Source organism: Acanthochromis polyacanthus, chromosome 9 (assembly GCF_021347895.1).
Source record: "Acanthochromis polyacanthus isolate Apoly-LR-REF ecotype Palm Island chromosome 9, KAUST_Apoly_ChrSc, whole genome shotgun sequence".
NCBI lineage: Eukaryota > Metazoa > Chordata > Actinopteri > Pomacentridae > Acanthochromis > Acanthochromis polyacanthus.
The window spans coordinates 4660-20622 of NC_067121.1; positions in this window are offsets into that span (position 1 = coordinate 4660).

Below are 15963 nucleotides of genomic sequence, written 5' to 3' on the forward strand. Positions count from 1 at the left end.
TTATAGAAACATCTCAGTTTATACAGAAACTATCCAACAGCAGTTCATTCTGATCATATTGTGTGACAAAATATTAACATTTAAATGTGACTAGTAACTTCTTCCAAAGTGTTCTCCTGTAATTTCCACATTAATCATAAGTTTTGTTTGAAACTGAGATGACATCGTACTGAAAATAAAAGTATTTTTTAAGCAAATGATGACAATATTAAACTTTATTTATATCTCACTTTTTAGATCCAGTTTGCATCTCAAATGGCTTCACATTGGAAAGTGAAAGGTCCAGCTAACAGGTAGATTTATATCAGTGAAATGTTCAACTCTAAATTTCAGCTAAAAGAAAATTTAAACTGATTATGTGACGTTTTAAAAATGTATTTCATGTGTTCTGATCAGAAACACAGAGGCGACATGAACCAAGTCAAAATCAGGTTTTCCAAGTTTAAAAGGTGAAATGTTTGATGTGATGTTAATGCAGCACCTCTGCAGTCAGGAGGAGGAGACTCATCACATTATCTTCACTTCTAACATTCTTCATCACAACGTTGTCTCAAGAGTGGAGACAGTTTGAATCTGAACGTTGCAAAAATTAACTTTCAAACCCAGACTTATAGTCTTACATCTAACCAAAAAGTCTGTTTGATCTTGTTTTGAGAATAATTTACTATGCAAGAGTAGAATTTGTAAATTATTAATCTTGTTTTAAGAATATTTGTCTTTTAATTCTGACTTTGTTTGTAAATCTTAAATTAATTATGTTACATGCATACTAAGATAAATGACTGTCAAAGGCTCTATTTGATGCCACAGTTCATCTTTTCAGATCATTTTTAGCTGTAAAAACTTGTTTCAAGTCCTCCTAGTAACAATTGATACAACTTGGACTTTGGTGAACTCATTAGAATTATTACAAACACTGATGTTGCACCAACATCAACACATTTATTTCCAAAGCCGTACTAAAGAGTAACATCACATGCTCTATCCATTCATTACTACAGCACAGACAGTAACAGAGCACAGATCACCTCACCACATCTTCATCTTGGTTTCTCATTTCAGTTTTTAAATGCAATGACATCATCAAGGTTATGTTTAGTCAAAACATAAACGCTGCTTTTGAAACTGACTGGATAGTACAATGTATGATCAATGAACTTTTCAGCATCTCTCAACTCAGTGGCCTGGACAAGATTAGGTACTGCAGCTTCATAGGCTAATCGATCTCTATTCCAACTCACAGTCTCACAAAGCTGTACATGTATCATGTGATACACATTTTCTGCTTATTGAAATGTTTCAAGCAGTTCTATATTTTGAGAAGCAACAAGCACTGCATGTATAAAGCAATATTTGAGAAAGAAATTCAAATAAATGTTCTTGTCAGTGCTAATTCTGTGCACACGTTGAAGTTCAGCATAAATGCAGTCCTGGTTGTGATTTCAGTAGAGTCACAGTTTTTGGGTTTAATGGGGCCCAGATAGCTCAGCTGGTTGTGCAAGTACCCTATGAATGCAGTGATCTGGGTTCAGTTCCAGGTTGTGACCCTTCACTGCATGTCTTGCTAAAAATAAGAAAATCAAAATTTTAAAAAGGAATTATTTGTTCATATTTTTCACTTATTAGTGGGCAGTATCGCCCCTCATTTCAAATAGTTTCAGCTGAAAATCATCATTTTCAGCTTATTTAAATCTTTTGCATACATGCTTGGGACCTTATTTTAGGATTAAAAAATCTTATTTCAAGATTTCTTATCAAGTAAAATTTACTTGCTGCATGGACTGATAATTTCACTAGTTTGAAGTGATTTTTCCTCTAAAATTTAGTGTTTATATCTTACATTTGTGCTACTCTTTTATGCAGTAAACAAACATAGATTTGTAACAGAGTGTGTCTCCCTCTAGTGGATGTTGTGGAGTTTTCTGTTGTCTTTGCTCCAAAGGTTTTTGTACAGATTTTTACTGTTTCCTGTCACTGTGGGCCTCAGAGCACAGTAGTACACAGCAGAGTCTGACAGATGAAGCTTCTGGATCTTCAGAGGAACTGATGTCTTTTTGAGTTCAGCATCAAATCTGTCTTTCTGGAACTCTAAGACATTATCACTTCCATATGCACCACGTCTTAAAACGTACTTTGGAAAGCCGTGTACTTCATGTTTGTACCAAAATAAATTGGGGCTTAGATCACTGGTCTCAAAAGTACAATCCAGTGTAACTGTGTCTCCTTCAGCAGCAATGACATCTCCTGATGGCTGCATCACTTTGTCTTCTCCTTTACACTCTGGAGAAGAACACAACATGCAGAGGAAGACATAAATTGATTAAGAGGATAGATTAAAGGAGATCAATCAGCAGCTGTAAAGAGTTTTATTCCATGTAGAATAGATGGAACTTTGTGATCTGCTAGTTTTTCTCAGTGAAATTCTGTTCATGTTAAATTTGTCACCTACCTCTTACTGTGAGCACAAACAAAGTGACAAACAGACTGAAGTTCACTGACAGCATCTTGAAGATGAAGACAATCTGTCTGTTCTTGGATCAAACTCCACTGTGAAAGTTTGTGTCTTTTCTGTACTTGAGTCCCAGTTTAGCTCCTCCCTTCATCCTTTCCTCCTTCCTCTCACAGCTCTGACTAACAGAGTGTTTGTCTCTGATGATGATCTCATTCACTCTCTCACATATTTATTGATCATCAGTCAGTCATCAATTAATGATTGTGTTTTCTAAATGATTTCCTGAGTCCTGCTTGTTTTCCACATATTTAAATTTGCAGACTGGATTCTCTTTATTTCACACATGTTCAGTGGTTGATGTCTCTCAGCAGTTAGTTTGGTTGTCAGAGGATTTGTTGTGTGATTTTCTCTCATTTACAGAAACATCTCAGTTTATACAGAAACTATCCAACAGCAGTTCATTCTGATCAGATTGTGTGACAAAATACAAACACCTAAATACTGCTGGTAACTTCTTCCAAGGTGCTCTTGAGTAATTTACTTCTACATTTTAAGTTTTGTTTGTGATTGAGATGACATCCTACCAGGGCCGGACTGGGAAAGAAATTCAGGCCGGGAGATTTCCAATCAGTCAGGCAACTTCCACCACCCAAGGGTTGCGTCATGTGGGATAATGCACCAAAATTTTGTTTTTTTTTCCTTCCAAAAATATGCCTTTTACAGTTATGTTATAGCAATTACAACACTACTAAACAGACAGTAAGCCTATTAAACACAACCATGACGACAGCTCCATACAGTCCAGTACTTTTCTCTTCTGTAATCTCTTCACTACCCTCACCAATTTTTCCAATGTTTTCCTTTTCCTATTATTTATATAACATGTGGAATTAAAAAAATATATATTATTTTGTCAGCAAATCATTTAGATGTCAGCTGGTCATAGCTAATAGTATATGCAAACACCAATGTTCATTTTATAACTGAAAATTGTAAGTCAACTGCCTATCCTAGAGGGGGTCTCAAACGTTTTCAGGCTTCCTGCAACCCACCTGACACCTGTGGAGCTTATTTGGGCCAGACATTTTTTTATTATATTTTGGCCTTTGAAGTCTGATGATGCATTTGTGAGAAGAACCGACCGTTTGTAAACTTACTTGAAGTAAGAGTGCTCCACAATCTCCGCTCCTTCCACCCTCTGGCCTCACTCTCATATCACCGCTCTGCAGTTCGTTCTCGCTATGAAGGGGCGGGCCATAAAACAACTAACCAATCATGGCACGTTTCTTCTAAAAAAATGTCACTTTGACCAATCCCTATCCTTCTGATTTAGAGCTCAGAGCACTTGCTTTGTGTGAGTGACAGGAGGGTGGGCGTGTACTCTGTAAGGCTTCCACCGCTGCTGTCTCTGGCCTGTCTGTCAAAAAGCCGATCAACTTTTTTTCATTGGCCTGCCAGTCCGTGGCTGGCCTGTCCAGGCAGGCCAATAAGGAGGCAGGCCACCGGGAAAAGTCCCGCCTGTCCCGATTGCCCGTCCGGGCCTGCATCCTACTGAAAGTAAAGATATTTTCCTTTCAACAAATGTTGATTCACAAACAGTCCTCCAATACAGTTTAAAGCTGTAATATTCAACATTCTTTATATCAATCAATAATAATAATAATAATAAAAAAATAATAATCAAATCTATATCAATAGGGTGACCATACCTCCTCTTTTGCCCGGACATGTCCTCTTTTGAGAGGCTGTCCGGCCTGTCCGGCCGGCGTTTATAAAGTCCTTCAAATGTCCGGGTTTTTGATCTTGCCTAGCTTGAGCGCGTCACAGACCAGTGTATTTATCATGGTAGTGTCTTCAGATACGGACCGTACCCGTAGCCCGTGGCCTACGGATACGGCACTTTCCCTTTTCATAAATATTAATGAGCCGAACATAAATATTAATGAGCCGACTGATGAACGCGCTTCGTGATTGGCTGGTAATCCGACGGACATAAATATTAATGAGCCGGTTACCATTCACTTGAATGGTTCTTTTGGAAACACGCTCTGAGAGGCGGAGTTTGAGCCGAACCCCGGAACGCTCCACACTCACTCACTCCTCGCAGGCTGACAGGCAGGTAGGCACACTGCGAGAGAACACTCGAACCGAAAGAAAATGCCGAAACGCAAATGTCATTTCACTGATGAAATGCGAAAAAAGTACCCCTGTTTTCGTCCGGGTCGTGTCAAATGGGAGGCAGAATGTACAGTCTGCAAAGCTGGGACTTATGTCTCTGTAGCTAATAAGAAAAGGAAAAAGAAGGAAAAAAAGGACTGTTGACTTGAGGCATTATTTCTATATTTTTTTCATTTGCCATTAGACACATTATTTTGAAGAATGGGCTAACTGAACATTGAAGAATAGGCTTCCTCTCTTTTTTCTTTTGTTTAATATTTTGAGGCATTATTTCTATTTTTACATAATTGATAATTGGAAGGTTATTTTGAAGAATGGTACTCTACCTCACTTTTCCTAACTAAGATGTAAGTGTCAGACTTAAGAGAGAAGATTATTTCTTATTTTGTTAAACATCTGAATTCATGTGTTCCTACACAACTTGAATCAATAACTATTAAAGACTAGAGCATGCCATATTTGTATGTGACTGATTATATTGTTCAGGAGAATTGCTTTAAATTAATAAATATATTATTTATAAAGCAACTGTTTGTGTTTTGGGCTATTTTTCTGTATATCCAGGTAAAGTGTTCTTTTCTGGGGAATTCAGAATATCTGTTTAACTGAGTTTGAAGCACAGAAAGCCCCCTGACCCACGGAAAACCCCTAAAAATGGTGGGGGGTGGGGGGGTGGGGAGGGTTGGGGACTGAAAATTTTTCGCGCGGTTAAAAATTTCGAGCTGGAAGTGTGTCCTCTTTTCAGAGAAACAGAATATGGTCACCCTATATATCAAGCAATCCACAAAGGAGAGAAGCCATTTTCTAGTGAAATATGTGGAAACGGTTTTAGTTGTGAGGATAATTTATTACTCCACATGAGAATCCACACAGGTGACAAACCATACATTTGTAACACCTGTGGAAAAATAAATTTAGTGACCTTCCAGCATTTAAAAGTCACACAACAAAACTGTGTTGCATCTGGAAGTTTATGTCTTTTCTGTGGTTCAGGAACAGCTCAGCTCCTCACTGAAACTCTCCTTTAGCTGAAAACCACAACCATCATGAATATTGGTTGGACACTGATTAGTTGTTTTAGCAGCAACTTATAAAATTATGTTCAGTCAACAAAAGTAATTTATTTTCAACAAACATGAGTACATTGTGTTGATTCAAAGAAGTTTAATTTTTTCTTCAATAAAGTAAATTCAAATCTTTTATCATTTTGCATAATTTGCTCATTTCATTGTAGCGTTATTTGTTAGTTTATTATTTCAGTGTCAAATATTTTTGGAATTCTAGTAAAATGTGACATTAAGTCAAATTAAAAAAAGGAATGTAAACATTAAAACTGATTTTAAATATAAACAAAATGAAACAGTCAGCAATCAGTTATTTCCGTTTTATTTCTAATGTTTTTAGTTTTTCTCTTTTTTCACATTATTCATTCTTGTCCCCATTGACAATGATGACAGTTTTGTTGGAAAGCCTTTATTCCAGATCTTGGATAAACACCAGTTTTAACTCTTTACATGTTAAAATGTCAAATGTTTTCTACCCAGAAGGTCTGTGGATCCCAGTGTTTTAACCTGATGACACCAATTTGCTTCATTATCAAACTGTCTTGTGTCTCCGTCTGTCATTTCAACCAGTGATGTCTGAAGAAGAAAGACATTTTGTACCATGAACTTTTCCAGAGTTATTGTTCTGAGCCTATTTATTAAAATCCAAACATGCTCATGTTGCCTACATTTTTGCCTGTAGCTATTAAAAAAAGTAATTTAAGAAAAGTTTGATGTAATGTCGTCAGTACAGTTATGTTTGACTGGAATCTGTGTATCAAAATGTGCTCGGGCTTTTCTTGACAGCTCAGCTACATCTAACTCCATTTTTACCTTTTGAATAACTTTGAAGTTGAAACAGAACATCAATAATTATATAATATTTAAGGTATAAAAAATCTAAGCAGCGTGGAAGTTACAAAGTCATCAAGTTCAGGATCCTGAAGCGTCACCACACCAGCTGTAACCACAGTGACTGTGAGAAAACAGGAATTACCTCAATCATCTGATATGAAGCTGTGCTCTCAATACCACTTCCCTCCTCTTTGAAGAGGAGTCTCATATCTGTGTTCAGGTTTTTGTACAGCCTCTGCTACACTTTGTATCACTATGTCTCTAGAGCACAGTAGTAGAGAGCTGTGTCTGCCAGGGTTAGCTGATTGATGGTCAATGTAGTTGATGTAGCTGTTGTTTGGGATCTATATCGCTTATCAGGAATATGTTCACCTGTGTATCCTTTTGCTTCTTTATAGAGTATAAACTGAGGAGCCTGAAGGTCAGAATGATGTTTGTACCAGTAAAGGTAAACATAATCACCCTCTGTCTGATAGTTACATGTGAGTGTGACAGATTCTCCTTCTGTTCCACTGACTACATCTTGTACAGGAGAGATTGTGTCTTCAGCTTTTAGTCCTGGAAAAAGTAGAGAAAATGAAGCCATCAGACTCACATTGTCCATGAGGCTGAGAGGAGAAGACAGTGGAAAATGTGACATTTACAAGCAGTAAAACTGTATTTCTGTCAGTTCAATTCAGAAGATGATCAAAACATCATTTCATTTTCTCAGAACAAAAATCAGAAAAAACTTTTCAAAAGCTGTCTGTGTATGTTGTTAAAGCAGGAGGTCAAATTTTATCCCTGAACTTAACTCACCTATGAAGTGAGATGAAAACAAAAAGAGGTAAAGCAACATGTCTTTGGAGTTATTAAAGTCAGACACACATCAGATGAACAATGTTCTTCCACTGCAGCACAATGAGGAAGAAATAATGTGAGTGGATGAGCTGAAGTTCAGTGGGCGGGGCCATTACCTCTTGACATCATTTTTTTCAGTTAAGCCAATCAAATTGTTTTGTGTTTCCACAGCAGCTCTGTCTCTGATCTTTACTGCTTCGTTTCTCTGTTGTCTTTGTCATCAGTCCAACAAGTCACAAATCAGAGCTTTAACAGAGTGTGTCTCCCTCTAGTGGATGTTGTGGAGTTTTCTGTTGTCTTTGCTCCAAAGGTTTTTGTACAGAGTTTTACTGTTTCCTGTCACTGTGGGCTTCACAGCACAGTAGTACACAGCAGAGTCTGTCACTGCAGCAGAGGAGATCTTCATAGTGATATAGTTTTTATCATCACTCACAGCAGCAGACAGTCTACCTTTTGTTTCACGTTGTGTTCCATAGTGATACAAGAGGAACTCTGGAGATTTCCCTGGATGTTGTTGATACCAGAAGAAATAGTCATTAATAGCAGCAGCTTGGGAGTATTTGTAGGTCAGAGTCACAGTGCTGCTTTCTAAACTGGACTCTTCATTCTTCACTGCAGTCAGTTGTTGACAGTTGACACCTAAAAGAAGAGATAAATGTTGTTAAAGACCATATTGTTTATTGTTTGCTATAAATCTGTTCCATTGATTTCTAGCAATCAGATCCTTTCCAGACATTTCTTCTTCCTGCTTTAACCTACCTTTCAGTGTGATCACAAACAAAGGAAACATGACACAGTAATGCAGTGACAGCATCTTCCACACACTATCTGTTATGTTTGGTTTACAGACTGAATGTATGTGACAGTGGGAGTCCTTTTCTGTTCTGCTCTTTGACAGAGTTGCTCCTCCCTCAACATGTTCCTTCTCTCATATCACTGAATGTTCTCAACACCAAAACCACACCTGAAGATATTTTACAGCTTTAGACACAAACACATGAATCTGAACAATATTCTTCTGGATTTTCTGTTTTCTGTTTTGCTTTTGACTCATTTTAGTGAATCATCATTTCCTACCAATGTTTCAGAAGAATATATAAGAAGTTTTTGAAGTTTTACTCCATTTGGGAAAAGACTTTCTTCCAGGCAGTTCTCTGTAAAATCAGAACAGGTGTGATCAATCTGGAACAAAAGCTTTAATGTTTTACACTTTTAGACACAAACACATGAACCTCTTTCATTTTGCTGGATTTCTCTTTAATTTGTTCTTAAAGTTTTCCAGAATCATTGTTTTATTTCTTGTGGTCATCAGTTTGAAAACTAAATTCTTCCTCTTTCTTCTGTCTCAGAGAAGATGAGAAAATGTTAAAGTAACATTCTGACTGATATCTCTGACCTCAGATGATTCAAGAAATGCTACTGGAGCAGGTTTTTATTAAGAGAATCTTATTGTGGAACTCAATCAATGAAAACTCTTGTTTTAAAATATATATATAGTATAGTATATATAGTATTCAAGAAATATGTAGCACCATCTCAGATGTTCATAATTTATTTTTGTTTGAATCATAAAAAACACTAAAACATTTTTGATGTAAATGAACTTTTTCCCCTCAAATCCTCTGCAGCATCTCTTCTGGAGGCATCACTGATCTTCTGCTCCTGTCAATCCTCCCACAGTGTTTCATCAGCAGCTGTAACCACAGTGACTGTGAGAAAACAGGAATTAGCACAATCCATCTGATATGAAGCTGTGCTCTCAATACCACTTCCCTCCTCTTTGAAGAGGAGTCTCATATCTGTGTTCAGGTTTTTGTACAGCCTCTGCTACACTTTGTATCACTGTGTCTCTAGAGCACAGTAGTAGAGAGCTGTGTCTGCCAGGGTTAGCTGATTGATGGTCAATGTAGTTGATGTATCTGTTGTTTGGGATCTATATCGCTGATCAGGAATATGTTCAGCTGTTTCTGATTTTCCTCCTTTCCAGAGTATAAACTGAGGAGCCTGAATGTCAGAATGATGTTTGTACCAATAAAGGACAGGATAATTTCTGTCTGTCTGATAGTTACACCTGAGTGTGACAGATTCTCCTTCTGTTCCACTGACTACATCTTGTACAGGAGAGATTGTGTCTTCAGCTTTTAGTCCTGGAAAAAGTAGAGAAAATGAAGCCATCAGACTCACATTGTCCATGAGGCTGAGAGGAGAAGACAGTGGAAAATGTTACATTTACAAGCAGTAAAACTATATTTCTGTCAGTTCAATTCAGAAGCTGATCAAAACATCATTTCATTTTCTCGGAACAAGAATCAGAAAAACTTTTCAAAAGCTGTCTGTGTATCTTGTTAAAGCAGCAGGTCAAAGTAAAGTTTTATCCCTGAACTTATCTCACCTATGAAGTGAGATGAAAACAAAAAGAGGTAAAGCAACATGTCTTTGGAGTTATTAAAGTCAGACACACATCAGATGAACAATGTTCTTCCACTGCAGCAAAATGAGGAAGAAATAATGTGAGTGGATGAGCTGAAGTTCAGTGGGCGGGGCCATTACCTCTTGACATCATTTTTTTCAACTCAATTCAGCCAATCAAATTGTTTTGTGTTTCCACAGCAGCTCTGTCTCTGATCTTTGCTGCTTCATTTCTCTGTTGTCTTTGTCATCAGTCCAACAAGTCACAAATCAGAGCTTTAACAGAGTGTGTCTCCCTCTAGTGGATGTTGTGGAGTTTTCTGTTGTCTTTGTTCCAAAGGTTTTTGTACAGAGTTTTACTGTTTCCTGTCACTGTGGGCCTCAGAGCACAGTAGTACACAGCAGAGTCTGACAGATGAAGCTTCTGGATCTTCAGAAGAACTGATGTCTTGCTGAGTTTAGCATCAAATCTGTCTTTCTGGAAATCTGGACTGTTGTCATCTCCATAATAACCACATTTTAACATGTACTTTGGAAAGTCATTCACTTCTTGTTTGTACCAGAACAATGTACGAGTATTGGAACTGGTCTCAAAAGTACAATCCAGTGTAACTGTGTCTCCTTCAGCAGCAATGACATCTCCTGATGGCTGCATCACTTTGTCTTCTCCTTTACACTCTGGAGAAGAACACAACATGCAGAGGAAGAGATAAATAAATAAAGATGATTGATTGAAGGAGAACAATCCACTGTAAACAGTTTAATTCCACGTAGAGCAGATAAAACTTTGTGATCTACTAGTTTTTCTCAGTGAAACTCTGTTCATGTTAAATATGTCACCTACCTCTTATTGTGAGCACAAACAAAGTGACAAACAGACTGAAGTTCACTGACAGCATCTTGAAGATGAAGACAATCTGTCTGTTCTTGGATCAAACTCCTCTGTGAAAGTTTGTGTCTTTTCTGTACTTGAGTCCCAGTTTAGCTCCTCCCTTCATCCTTTCCTCCTTCCTCTCACAGCTCTGACTAACAGAGTGTTTGTCTCTGATGATGATCTCATTCACTCTCTCACATATTTATTGATCATCAATCAGTCATCAATCAATGATTGTGTTTTCTAAATGATTTCCTGAGTCCTGCTTGTTTTCCACATATTTAAATTTACAGACTGGATTCTCTTTATTTCACACATGTTCAGTGGTTGATGTCTCTCAGCAGTTCGTTTGGTTGTCAGAGGATTTGTTGTGTGATTGTCTCTCATTTATAGAAACATCTCAGTTTATACAGAAACTATCCAACAGCAGTTCATTCTGATCAGATTGTGTGACAAATACAAACACCTAAATGCTGCTAATAATTTCTTCCAAAGTGTTCTCCTGTAATTCACACATTAATGTTAAGTTTTGTTTGTAACTGAGATGACATTTGATTGAGAGTGAAGAATTTTTTTTTCCTTTTAAACAAATACTGATTAACAAACAGTCCTCCAATACAGTTCAAAGTTGTAATATTCAACTTTGTTTTTATCTCACTTTTCAGACTCCGTTTGCATCTCAAATGGCTTCAAACTAGAAAGTGAAAAGGTCCAGCTGTCAGGTAGATTTATATCAGTGAAATGTTAAAGTCTAAACTTGAGTTTAAAGAAAATGTAAACTGATTATGTGGTTCTATTAATGTATTTCACGTGTTGTCAGAATCATAGAAAGCTACAAGAGGTGACATGAACCAAGTCAAAACCAGGTTTTCCAAGTTTAAAAGCTGAAATGTTTGATGTGATGTTAATGCAGCACCTCTGCAGTCAGGAGGAGGAGACTCATCACATTATCTTCACTTCTAACATTCTTCATCACAACGTTGTCTCAAGAGTGGAGACAGTTTGAATCTGAACAAACCATAGAAGTGTAACAGAGTGTGTCTCCCTCTAGTGGATGTTGTGGAGTTTTCTGTTGTCTTTGCTCCAAAGGTTTTTGTACAGAGTTTTACTGTTTCCTGTCACTGTGGGCCTCACAGCACAGTAGTACACAGCAGAGTCTGTCACTGCAGCAGAGGAGATCTTCATAGTGATTTGTTTTTTATCAGCACTCACAGAAACAGACATTCTAGCTGATGTTGCAGGTTGTGTTCCATAGCTAACGATGAGAAACTCTGGAGGTTTTCCTGGATGTTGTCGATACCAGAAGAAATTATCATTAGATACGACTTGAGAGTATGTGTAGGTCAGAGTCACAGTGCTGCCTTCTAAACTGGACTCTTCATCCTTCGCTGCAGTCAGTTGTTGACAGTTGACACCTAAATGAAGATAAAAATGTTGTAAATGACCAACATTTATCTCTGTGAGCAATTGTTTCAGTGATTTTTTGGAAGAAGATCCTTTCCAGACATTTCTTCTCCCTGCTTTAACCTACCTTTCAGTGTGATCACAAACAAAGGAAACATGACACAGTAATGCAGTGACAGCATCTTCCACACACTATCTGTTATGTTTGGTTTACAGACTGAATGTATGTGACAGTGGGAGTCCTTTTCTGTTCTGCTCTTTGACAGAGTTGCTCCTCCCTCAACATGTTCCTCCTCTCATATCACTGGATGTTCTCAACACCAAAACCACACCTGAATGTATTTTACAGCTTTAGACACAAACACACGAATCTCTGTTCATCTGCTGGTTTCCCGTTCCTTTGCTTTTAAATCACATTGATGAATATTAATTTTATTTCATCTAACATACAGTTGAAAACCCAGTGGTTCCTACTACTGTATCAGAAGGAGGAGGGAGAAGTTGTTGAAGTAACATCTCGTTTAAGAATTGATTTCCATCTCTGTAAGGGAATAATCTGATTCTATGATTTCAGATGATATGAGAATGAACAACTGAAGCAGTCTTTCTGAAAATGAGGCTTATATTATTGGCTGCAAAAATGAAAACTGATTGTTTGTCATGTGAATGAATTTGTGTCAAATCAGACAGAAATCAGGAAATGTGTCATTGAACTGTCTTAGATGTTGTTCCGTAAAATGGGGCTATAAGGGACAGCGGGGTAATAAGGGACATTTTTCCGGAAAATGTTTTAAATGTAATTCTGCGGTTTTTATGTTGAGCAGGATGCGGTTTTGTGTTGTTTTTATTAATTATCCATGAATTCTTCAAGAAATCTCGGTAAAAACCGCAGAATTACATTTAAAACATTTCCAGAAAAATGTCCCTCATTGCCCCGCTGTCCCTTATAGCCCCGTTTTACGGTTCATAATTTATTTTGGTATTGTAAAATATAGTGGCGGAATGAGTGGACTTCACATGTTTTCAGATTGAGGAACTGTGGTCATTTTACATACAAACACAGCTGCATTTGCAGAAATATTTTATGGGGTTCACTATCTCCAGAAATGCTAAAATAATGATGTGGACTCATTCATGGGATCACATAAACTGATATCCATAGACATTTATATACTGTCATCATGTGTGCAAAGTTACAAGTTGCTTCCATGTTGTCGTCATGTTGATATTTAACAACAAGTGAGGTTTATTTCTGAACGGATTCACATTTTATTTATTTGCAGAAAGAAAAATTTAAAGAGCCATTACAGTATCTCTGCTGGACTTAATGTCAAATTTGTATTTTCTTTCCTTTCTAAAAGTTGGATCTTGGATGTTTGACAATATGTACTATTGGAAACGACACATATCATCAGATGAAGCCACTGGAATGATTGATCTGATGGTAAATGGTGTCTGGATTCACCACTGACAAAGATGAAGAGGATCAGAATGATAAAAATATGACATCAAATCAGTCAATAAAAACACATTTTATTGCACCTGATGTTGTTTTTGTGGAATAAATTATCGTCAAGGACAGAAATTTCAATATTTGAATCATATAAACTCTAGATGTGTTTTTGTAGACCACTTTCCCCTCAAATCCTCTGCAGCATCTCTTCTGGAGGCATCACTGATCTGCTGCTCCTGTCAATCCTCCCACAGTGTTTCATCAGCAGCTGTAACCACAGTGACTGTGAGAAAACAGGAATTAGCTCAATCCATCTGATATGAAGCTGTGCTCTCAATACCACTTCCCTCCTCTTTGAAGAGGAGTCTCATATCTGTGTTCAGGTTTTTGTACAGCCTCTGCTACACTTTGTATCACTGTGTCTCTAGAGCACAGTAGTAGAGAGCTGTGTCTGCCAGGGTTAGCTGATTGATGGTCAATGTAGTTGATGTAGCTGTTGTTTGGGATCCATATCGCTTATCAGGAATATGTTCACTTGTCCATGCTTTTGCATCTTTCCAGAGTATAAACTGAGAAGCCTGAAGGTCAGAATGATGTTTGTACCAGTCAAGTCTTGCTCCATCATTCTCTGTCTGATAGTTACATGTGAGTGTGACAGATTCTCCTTCTGTTCCACTGACTTCATTTTCTTCAGGAGAGATTGTGTCTTCAGCGTTTAGTCCTGGAAAAAGTAGAGAAAATGAAGCCATCAGACTCACATTGTCCATGAGGCTGAGAGGAGAAGACAGTGGAAAATGTCACCTGTACAGTGTTACTCTGTGGACACAAACAGCTCAACTGGAGCTCAGATCACAACTAGATTGTACACAACTTGATGACAAAGACAGAATATTGAGTGATTTCAACTGTGAACATGAACACAGCAGGTTAAAGAGAAATTCATGTGTTCATAAACTCACCTATGAAGTGAGATGAAAACAAAAAGAGGTAAAGCAACATGTCTTTGGAGTTATTAAAGTCAGACACACATCAGATGAACAATGTTCTTCCACTGCAGCACAATGAGGAAGAAATAATGTGAGTGGATGAGCTGAAGTTCAGTGGGCGGGGCCATTACCTCTTGACATCATTTTTTGACTCCATTCAGCCAATCAAATTGTTTTGTGTTTCCACAGCAGCTCTGTCTCTGATCTTTGCTGCTTCATTTCTCTGTTGACTTTGTCTTAAGTCCAACAAGTCACAAATCAGAGCTTTAACAGAGTGTGTCTCCCTCTAGTGGATGTTGTGGAGTTTTCTGTTGTCTTTGCTCCAAAGGTTTTTGTACAGAGTTTTACTGTTTCCTGTCACTGTGGGCCTCAGAGCACAGTAGTACACAGCAGAGTCTGATCACTCAGCAGAGGAGATCTTCATAACTGATTGGTTTTTATCATCACTCACAGAACGACATTCTAGCTATGTTCCTTTTGTGCTACTGTGTGAAAGATGAGGAACTCTGGAGGTTTCCTGGATGTTGTTGATACCAGAAGAAATAATCACTATACGTAGCAGTTGGGAGTATGTGTAGGTCAGAGTCACAGTGCTGCCTTCTAAACTGGACTCTTCATCCTTCTCTACAGTCAGTTGTTGACAGTTAAAAACCTAAATGAAGAGATAAATTTTGTTAAAGACCATTTTGAAGAGTGAACATTTGTTCCGGTGATTTCTAGCAATCAAATCCTTCAGAGACATTTCTTCTTCTGCTTTAACCTACCTTTCAGTGTGATCACAAACAAAGGAAACATGACACAGTAATGCAGTGACAGCATCTTCCACACACTATCTGTTTATGTTTGGTTTACAGACTGAATGTATGTGACAGTGGGAGTCCTTTTCTGTTCTGCTCTTTGACAGAGTTGCTCCTCCCTCAACATGTTCCTCCTCCTTTTCAAAGAGCTGAGCACAGATGTAAAGAAGACAAAGTCCATGTGAAATTCTAAGGCACTGTTTAAGACAATACCAAAGCTCTGTTATGAGGGTTCACATTGAAAAATCAGAGCAGAACAACTTCCACAACACTTTCTCGTGCTAAAGTACCTCCTTCCAACAACCTGTTAAAACAAAGGCAGCAACATCACTGAGGAAATGTTCCATTCAGACTGAGGCGGTGTTTGTGGTGTTGAAAGACATGAACTCTAATTATTTCACCAGGAAAACTAGTCAGCCGTAAATATGGACTGTTAATGTAAAACACCTCAGTGCATCTCTTCACAACCCCACAAGGCTTCCAGTTCTGCTCACAGCACTTCTTCTGTCTGCTGACAGTGAATCAGAAACATTATCCTCACATTGTCCTGGTGACAAATCAGCTATAAGGTGTTCACTGATATATGAGAAAGAAATCCTTTTTACTGGTGCCACATGAAGACCAGAGCGTCACCATCCTGCCAGGTGACACCACAGTCAATCACTCCTCCAA